The following is a 10,184-nucleotide window of genomic DNA, read 5'->3' as shown; positions in this document are numbered from 1 at the left end:
TCTATCTTGGTAACCCAAGCTTCATTATATGTGGAAGTGATTCCATTACGTGACCTATGCACATCTTCTTCCCCTAAGTAGTATAGTAGTAGACTAGTTGTACATCATCATCGTCTCTGAGTCTCCTCTCTGATGATGTGAGCATTACTCTCTCTCTCTCTCTCTCTCTCTCTCTCTCTCTCTCTCTCTCTCTCTCTCTCTCTCTCTCTCTCTCTCTCTCTTTCTCCCTCACTTCATCTGTCTATTTAAACCTTTTAAAGCCTCATCGTAGCACAGCACAGAACACTTCATACATACCACACCCTGCGCAATCCATATTTCCTGGCCCCTTGAATCACAAGCCAGCTAGTTTGCTATTTCCTCTCCAATTATCCATTCTACAGTTGTAATATCCATATATCTTTCTCTCTTCTCTCTAAAACTTCCAAAGATTTAGGAGACATGGGTGTAGATGAGGGTAAAGCAGTTACTCACGAAAATAGAAATACCCTCTCCATTGCTACGCCGGAGAAACCCAAGAGGAACAAATTTGCTTTTGCTTGCGCCATTTTGGCTTCCATGACTTCCATTTTACTTGGCTACGGTTAGTTTTTTATTTTCTCTCTACTGATGTTTTGGATTTTGTATTTATTTTTGATTAATCTCGCTCATATATTTTCTGAGTATTAATCCATCAATTTTTTGTATATTGATAATGAACAGATATATTGGAGTAATGAGTGGAGCAGTAATATTCATCCAAGATGATCTAAAAATAAATGATGTACAAGTAGAAGTCTTAGTTGGAATTCTAAATCTGTACTCGCTATTCGGTAGCAGCAGCCGATAGAACATCAGATTGGATAGGACGGCGATACACAATAGTATTGGCTGCTGTTATTTTCTTTGTGGGTGCCATAATCATGGGTCTCGCACCAAATTATGCTATTCTCATGATAGGCAGATTCGTAGCAGGAATCGGCGTCGGCTATGCGCTTATGATTGCACCCGTTTACACAGCTGAAGTCTCACCCGCTTCATCTCGAGGATTCTTAACATCATTCCCCGAAGTTTTCATCAACGCCGGGATTCTGCTCGGTTACGTTTCGAATTATGCATTCTCAAAGCTGCCTGAGCATTTGGGCTGGCGATTCATGCTTGGAATCGGTGCTGTCCCTTCCGTATTCTTAGGACTCGGTGTACTTGCCATGTCTGAGTCACCTCGTTGGTTGATTATGCAAGGTAGACTCGGTGATGCACGAGTTGTTCTAAACAAAACGTCCGATTCGAAAGAGGAAGCTGAGTTAAGAATGAGTGAGATTAAAGAAGCTGCTGGTATACCAGAAGAGTTAACCGATGATATTGTTTCTGTACCGAAACGTTCCCATGGTGAAGGTGTATGGAGAGAACTTTTAATTCGTCCTACACCGGCCGTTAGACGTGTTTTAATCGCAGTCATTGGTATGCAAGCATCAGGTATTGATGCTGTTGTTCTTTACAGTCCTAGGATTTTCAAAGCTGCAGGAGTCACCAAGAAAACTGATCTTTTAGGTGCAACCATTGCTGTTGGATTTGTTAAGACTATTTTCATTTTAGTTGCCACATTTTTCGTAGATAAAGTAGGGAGAAGACCTTTGCTATTGAGCAGTGTAGGAGGAATGATTGTGTCACTAGCTGGACTTGGGATTGGATTAACGGTTATCGATCATTCTCACAGTAAATTAATATGGGCTATTGCTTTGAGCATAGCAGCGGTTCTAGCGTACGTTGCATTTTTTTCCATCGGAATGGGACCGATTACGTGGGTGTATAGCTCTGAGATCTTTCCATTGAAATTACGGGCTCAAGGTTGCAGTATGGGAGTAGCGGTGAATAGAGTTACAAGTGGGGTTATCTCAATGACGTTTCTCTCATTAACTAAGGCAATCTCAACCGGTGGAGCTTTTTTCCTTTTCACCGGAGTTGCATCTATAGCTTGGATTTTCTTCTTTACGTTCTTACCTGAAACACAGGGTAGAACACTGGAAGATATGGATACGCTGTTCAGTGGCTTTCACTGGAGAGATCCAAAGAGCAAAGGTACTTCCGTCAAACAAGATAAAGCTGATAATGGTCAAGTTCAAATGGCGACTAACGGTCAACCAGCTTAAAGTTTGGATACAGGAGTTAATAAATATGTAAGAAGCAGTGGGGGGGTTTAGTTTATTTCGCAAATTATTGTTTTATTGAAGTTTTTCTTTTTCTTTTTCTTGGTGCTCTATGATAGAATCGAAATGAAATGGAATACATTAACAATTTAAACTTAAATCTTTATTAATTAAGGGTATAATGATTTGATTTCAATGTGATTAGCTTGATATGATGCACCAACTTAGATTAAGCCATGTGTAATAGCTTGGTGCATTTTAATAATGAGAAGGGGTATAGATTCCCGATAAGCTGGAAATATTGGACCGTTATTGTTAAGAATTTGATATCTTTTGTATTATTATTTCTCTAACTCTTTACAACGAATTATATATGATTCAATACTTGGGAAAGAAATAACTTCTTTCCTAATACGACTCTCTTCTAGACCGACCTTAAGAGTCCCAATTAAACCATCTTCCTAATCAGTCTCGGATCCTTAGATTTCTTACCGAGCTTAGAAGTCTCATTGGTTGAGACTTTCCTTAACAGACTCTAAGATACGTGTTCTTACCGAGCTTAGAAGTCTCATTGATTAGACTTTCCTTAACAGACTCTAAGAGACGTGTATAACTGAGAGTTTCCTAATCAGTCTCAGATACACGTCTCTCAACACCGTGTCTCAATACCCCCCCTCAAGACGGAGCATGCAGGTCACAAATGCCCATCTTGGACAAAATAGCATGAAACTGAGCTCTTCCCAACGACTTTGTGAATATATCCGCCAACTGCATGGTGGTAGGAGTATAAGAAGGTAGAATAATCTTCTGTATTACCGCATCCCTGACTAGATGACAGTCCACTTCAATATGTTTCGTTCGTTCATGAAAAACAGGGTTCTTCGCAATATATAAAGCTGATTGACTATCGCAAAGAAGACTCATAGCTTGTGTATGGTAAACCCCCATATCACTGAGTAATTGTTTCAACCATTTTAATTCACATGTAGCTGCCGCCATGGAACGGTATTCCGCTTCAGCCGAGCTACGAGACAAAGTTGGTTGCTTCTTAGTCTTCCAGGATATTGGCGAATCTCCAAAACAAACAAACCATCCCGTCAGTGAGCGCCTAGTTAAAGGACAACTTGCCCAATCTGAATCACACCAACCTCTCAAGGTTAAACTACTATCAGAGCGCAACAGAATTCCTTGTCCAGGATTCTTCTTTAAATATCTAACCACACGAAGTGCTGCTTCCCAATGCTCCATTCTAGGTCGTTGCATAAACTGAGATAAGATATGCACTGAGTAAGCAAGATCTGGTCTGGTGACAGATAAATAGATCAAACGCCCAACCAATCTTCTATATTTTTCTACATCATAAAGCAAATCTCCTGTTGCTAAAGCAAGACGATGATTGGTTTCAATAGGAAATTCTACAGGTTTCGCACCCAATAGACCTGTCTCCATTATAATATCCAACGCATACTTTCTCTGGCAAATGTAAAAACCTTGTTTACTACGAGCCACTTCCAATCCTAGGAAGTATTTCAACTTTCCTAAATCTTTCATCTTAAAACATTGACCCAAGTATGCTTTAAATTGTGTAAGCGCAACTAGATCATTTCCTGCAATAATCAAATCATCAACATACACCAGCACATTAAGTTGCATTTTTCCCTTCATCATAGTAAAAAGAGAATAATCTGAGTACGATTGCCGAAACCCATAATTCTTCAATGCAGTTGACAGCTTCGCAAACCAACACCGCGGTGCTTGTTTTAGGCCATACAACGATTTCTTCTCTTACACACCATATGAGGGTTACCCTTAGCAATCCAGGTGGTATTTTCATATATACCTCCTCCTCTTCCAAATCTCCATGTAGAACGCATTATGCACATCCATCTGATGCACATTCCACTGTTTAGCTGCAGCACAGCCAAGAACATACGAACAGTTGTCATTTTGCCACTGGTGCAAACGTTTCATTGTAATCTAATCCTTCAACTTGATGATTTCCAAAAATCACAAGTCTCTCCTTTAAACGCACCAAACTCCCATTTTCATCATACTTTTCCGTATATATCCACTTACTTCCTAAAGCTTTCTTACCAGGTGGCAATTCTGTTAGATCCCACGTGCCTTGTTCTTCTAAGGCCCGTATTTCTTCTGCCATTGCTTTCCTCCAACCTGGATGTTTCATTGCCTCTCTGAAATTCCTCGGCTCAGACTTTGCAGATAATGCAGCAATATAATTTTTATGCATGTCAGAAAACCTGTCACAACTAACATAATATGTCAAAGGATAGGTGTACCTGAGGATGATGACTGTGATGGAGAGTGAGATGGACTATTTTCTCTAATGGTGTGTGTCACAAAACCTTTCAGCCTACTCGAGGGAATCTTCTGACGCTTCCCCTTACCTAATCATTCCCAACTGCAGCATCTGTGGCTTGTCCATCATTTGTCACAACTGCCTGTTTTCCTGCAGTTGTAGTCTGACGTTGAACACGACATCTTGCTGAACAACGACATCTTCAACAGGTGTTGCAGTTTGCACTGCGACATCTTCATCCGTCTGCCGCTGTTTTTCTGCAGTTTCTTCACCCATCAGCGACTATGCACTCTTCGTCATCACTCCTCCATTCTTCACCAGACTGATCAGTCTCAGTTGCAGTCCCAGCAACATCAGTTGCTATATGACTTCTAGAGCTCTCCATCATATCTGCCTCAACTATATTACCATTCATCTCAGTCTTAAATGGAAATTGTGTCTCATAGAATTTTACATCTCGAGACACCATAAATTTTCTTGTGTCTAGATCATAAACTTGCCATGCCTGCCTTACCATATGGATAGCCAAGAAACACACACCTCCGTCCTCGACTAGCAAACTTATCTCCTTTACTATTTTGATCATGTACATACACAAACAAACACCCAAACACCTTCAATTGTTTATATATAGGTGGTTTTCCAAACAATACTTCATACGGTGTTTTATTATTTAGGATAGGTGTAGGCGTACGATTTATCAAGTACGCTGCTGTCAATGCACACTCTCCCCAAAACCATTTGGCAAGCTTGCTTGAAATCTTAAAGCCCTTGCTACATTCATTATATGTTGATGTTTTCTCTCTACTCTCTCCCATTTTGTTGAGGAGTACCTACACATGATGTCTCAAAGACTATTCCATTAGTCTTAAAATAACCACGTAATGCATTAAATTCCGTCCCATTATCACTTCTAACAATTTTAATATCTTTGTTAAATTGACGCTTCACAAGAGCAACAAATTCACGAAATATTGATTCAACCTCTGTTTTATTCCGAATTAAATAAATCCAAACACCTCTTGAAAAATCATCCACTATTGTCAGAAAATATTGAGCTCCACATGATGAATGGATCTTATAAGGACCCCATAAATCTATATGAACTAAATCAAAAATACAATTTGATTTACTCAAACTACTAGAAAAGCTGCTTCTACGATGCTTTGCTCGGGGCAAATATCACAAGCATCATTATTCTTCTTAATTAATTTACTAACACCTTGCAACTTCTGCAAAACTTTCTCTGATGGATGTCCCATACGTTGATGCCACAACTCATATGTATCTTCACGCACAGCCATAACTTCAACATGCGGCACACCACAGAAAATATATAGTCCACCTTGTCTCTCAGCCACTCCAATCATCCTCCTCGTAGACCGGTCCTGTATAAGACATAATTTGTTAGTACACTGAATAATACAACTCATCTCATCAATAAGTTGTGTGACTGAAATTAGGTTACAGGTTATCTTTGGCACATAAAGTACGTTTTCAAGTTTCAATCCACCAGGAAGAATCACAGTTCCTATTTTCTCAGAGGATGCATACTTTCCATCAGGCAATCCAACCGAACATGCCCTAATATCTCTTACATTTATCATGTTAAGAAGTTCATACGTAACATGGTTTGTTGCTCCTGTGTCAACAATCCAAGAGTTTCATTCTTTTTACCTTGTAGATGAGAACCCGATTTTCTTGAGTTTAAAAACTCCATCACCTGTTGAACCTGTGCTGCTGTAACTCCTACTAGAGACGTTTCATCAGCTGATGACGTACCAGCACTATCTTTTGTTGCCGAAACATGCAGGTTATGAGCACGGACAGGATTACCTCCTTTGTCCTCTACCTCCTCTTCCCCACGTCCTCTTCCTCCAGTTCTTCCTCCTCTGCCATTCTTCGGTCTGTCTCCCCACCATTCTGGATATCCAATGATCTTAAAACAGCCATCATCAGAGTGTCCTTGTCTGCTGCAAGTTTTGCAGTACTTGGTGGGATCATAAGCACTATTAAGTAGTCGTTGATCAGCTTGCACCTTGAAGGCCATAACATTCTCTGCCTCTGTAGGTACTACTACTGCTCCATCTCCAATCTTCAGGCGTTCTGAGTTCACAATGGTTTGATATGCAACATCTACAGACGGCAATGGTTCCCTTGCAAGCAATTGTTCACGCAAAGAACTGTATACAGAATCCAACCCAATCAGAAAATAGTGCAAGAAATCTTCTTCTCTTAACATACTAACCTGAGATGCAATATTACATGTACACTGTCCACACTTGCATTGCGGTATCTTCATATAAGTCACCATCTCATCCCATATTTTGTTCAATCTTCCAAAATATATAGCAACTCCCTCTGTTTTCTTCTGTTTACAGTCACTTAAAGATGCTTTTAGTTGACATATTCTTGTCCCACTAACAACGCAAAATCTTCTCTTCAAGTGTGCCCATAATAGACTTGCATCATCATAATCTCCCAGGGTTGATCTTACTGACAACTCCAACGTGTTAGCAATCCATGACACCAACGTTGATTGCACTGCTATCCATTCTTCTAACTGATCTGGATCCTCAGGTCGCTTAATAGTTCCATCAATGAAGCCATATTTTCTCTTGGCTATCAGCGATCTTCTTATGGCTCTAGCCCATTCATCATAATTATTTCCTCTCATAACTATTGGTGTGATGATAGTTCCTGGTCCATCACTCGATCCTAGATGATATACATGATTCTTCTTCTGTGTATCATATTCCACCGTCTTACTTTTTGATGATTCAATCTCATTGACCATCCTTCTTCTTCCCTTTTTTTTTTTTTTTTTTTTTTTTTTTTTTTTTTTTTTCTTTTAGGTTTCAAAACTGGCTCTCGATGCCATGTTAAGAATTTGATATCTTTTGTATTATTATTTCTCTAAATCTTTACAACGAATTATATATGATTCAATACTTGGGAAAGAAATAACTTCTTTCCTAATACGACTCTCTTCTAGACCGACCTTAAGAGTCCCAATTAAACCATCTTCCTAATCAGTCTCGGATCCTTAGATTTCTTACCGAGCTTAGAAGTCTCATTGGTTGAGACTTTCCTTAACAGACTCTAAGATACGTGTTCTTACCGAGCTTAGAAGTCTCATTGATTAGACTTTCCTTAACAGACTCTAAGAGACGTGTATAACTGAGAGTTTCCTAATCAGTCTCAGATACACGTCTCTCAACACCGTGTCTCAATAGTTATAAATTTCTAACGTGTAAAAAATGAAAGTTGGTGAGTTCATGGGGAGATTTAAAAAAAAGAAATTATATTGTGGTTAAGATCGGAGTGATATTGTTTTTTTATGGCAAAACATGTGAATCACAGTCTAATTTTATGATTAGATCAGATGGAAACAAAACAATCAAAACATATACGGTTGATGGCTGTAACAGGTGGTACTACTGGACAACTCATCTGTGTGAAAAATTTACGTAAAATGGATCATTTGTCCAAATATTTTTAAAACATGATTCTAATGGACGAGCAAAAATTAATATGGGTGGAATGGACACCAAAAAAATAACAAGAATGAAACTGGATTCGTCCTGGCTTAAACTTAAAAAAGAACGAGGATGAAACTGGATGCATCTTGATGTAAATTAAAAATAAGAAAAAGTATTTGTAAATGGGCAGGATGGAACTGTTTACATCCTGGCTATTTTCACATTCTCGTCCATTTGAACAATATCAAATTTTACATGTCTTTTTTACTCAGGAATTATAGATTTTGGTCTTTTTAATCAATTTTGTGCAAAATTTAACCCTATTACCAAACAAAGTTTGTTTGGATTTATTAGATTTTTCTTCTATTATAAAAGAAAATAATATCTTTTTGGATCAACAAATTTTGTTTTCCCTCAGCAAAGATTACTTGAATGATCAGTATCCACTAGTTGATGAGGTAAACACGATTTAACTTCGTGCAAGCACAAATTATTAGTTGCCTTGTTTTTCCATGAAGACCAAGTTTGATGATCTTTGAGATGGGGGTGACATTTAACTTGGAAAATGATGTGCTGCCCATACCAGCCTTGCGATTTCTTAATGACATTAATAGTTTCCCTTGTCATCAAACATAGCAACAATTAACAAACTGGTTACCAAGCCGTGTCACAACATATTTAGCAATTGATTTTTTTTCTAATCGAAACACTGATTCATGGTTTCATGTTCAGCATACTGTTTTTTTGGTTAATTAGACCTTGAATTTGAATTCCTGGATTTAAAGACAATCAAAATATGGCTCAAGTTCATATAACCAAAAAATAAAATTATAATATCCCTTGGGGATATTTCACCCAACCTTTATAACTTACTAGGATATGACCCGTGCCGTAACGACACGGGCTTTGATTCAGAATGTTTGCTTCACTTGTACGATTAGTTATATTATTGTGAATCATACTCCTTGGGAGTTCAATCTGGAATAAGACATCATTATTGTGACGATTTCACAATACTATGAATTTGTATCATGTATATTACTTTATATCATTAGTTGTTAGTGTGATGGACCTGATGATCGATCTATCAACAATGAAATTGGCAATGAAACATTTTTCCACCATTGTTTTTATGTTTATGAAGTTGTAAAATGTGATGGTCCTATTTCTATACCGCCAAATTATCATTTACCGTTTTTCTACCCATTGCAATCATTCGATGATGCCTGTGAATGCAGTTCAATTACTTCGATTTACTGAATTTTTTTAGTATTCGTACTTATAATTAAAGTGAATCTCCAACAATATTATTATTAATTCGGTTAAAGTGCCAATTCGTGTACGTTAACCCAGAAAATTCAACTACATCTGTGTCTGCCAGTAAAGAAATCTTGTGGTTGCTCATCTTTTCACGTCATTCGATTTTAGGCTCCCTTTGTCATTGCTTGAATAGTTATATCAATTTTTCCATTTGGTTTTATTATTGTAACCTTCGAAGAAAATTAGGGAAGTATCTTAGATTCTATTGGTACTGAACGGCTGTTAAACCTAATACGTGTTCTAATTATGGTAGCCTTATTAAATTCCTATCCATCGGCGGTCAACCTATGAGGGAGGTAATATATTTCCATGGTATTTTTTGGTCCTCTTTTATGTTCTTGGTGTATGACAATTTTTCAATAAACTTTCATTAACCATAAATTTTGCAAGCGGTACGTGAAAATATGATTGATACCATCAGATTTCAACGAAAGATTGTGAAGTAACACATGAGAGGGTGTTCTGTGATCATTCTATTTTAAAATCCTACATGAAGGATGTGCCCATCAAATCATCATACGGATATCAGTAGGCATAAGCTGGTCAATCAATGGTTCTTGATATTCTATTGCATTTTCTTTTCATCGAATGTAATTCAAAACCAATCACATCCTCTTGGAGTCTTAGGATCTAGGAGTGGGAAAGTCTGGATCTTAAAAATGGCTTCCCTTCAGATTTCGTGTTAGAAAAACTTTTGCTTATTGTCAGATTCCTAGACAATAATGATATATAAATCTAATGCGAAGGCTTCTAATGATCCACACCATGAACGGTATACCACAAACCAAAATAGTTATTTCTAGGAAATGTACTTCTGTCTGACATTTCCCTAAAAAAAACACAAAAATGAAATCTCTAAGATATGCCTGCACCGTACAAAGAGATGTAATTTCAAGGTTCATATAATATAAATAAAAAGAATATTAATCAGGAATGCTC

At 37.8% G+C, this 10,184-nt stretch overlaps 1 pseudogene; it reads left to right on the top strand.

Moving 5' to 3' along the window:
- The first annotated feature begins 705 nt into the window (after positions 1–705).
- On the top strand, positions 706–2,280 carry LOC113289256 (annotated as a pseudogene).
- The last annotated feature ends 7,904 nt before the right edge of the window (positions 2,281–10,184 follow it).

The sequence above is a fragment of the Papaver somniferum genome, chromosome 6 (genome assembly GCF_003573695.1).
Source record: "Papaver somniferum cultivar HN1 chromosome 6, ASM357369v1, whole genome shotgun sequence".
Classification (NCBI taxonomy): Eukaryota; Viridiplantae; Streptophyta; class Magnoliopsida; order Ranunculales; family Papaveraceae; genus Papaver; species Papaver somniferum.
This window is presented reverse-complemented; position numbering and strand designations above follow the sequence as displayed.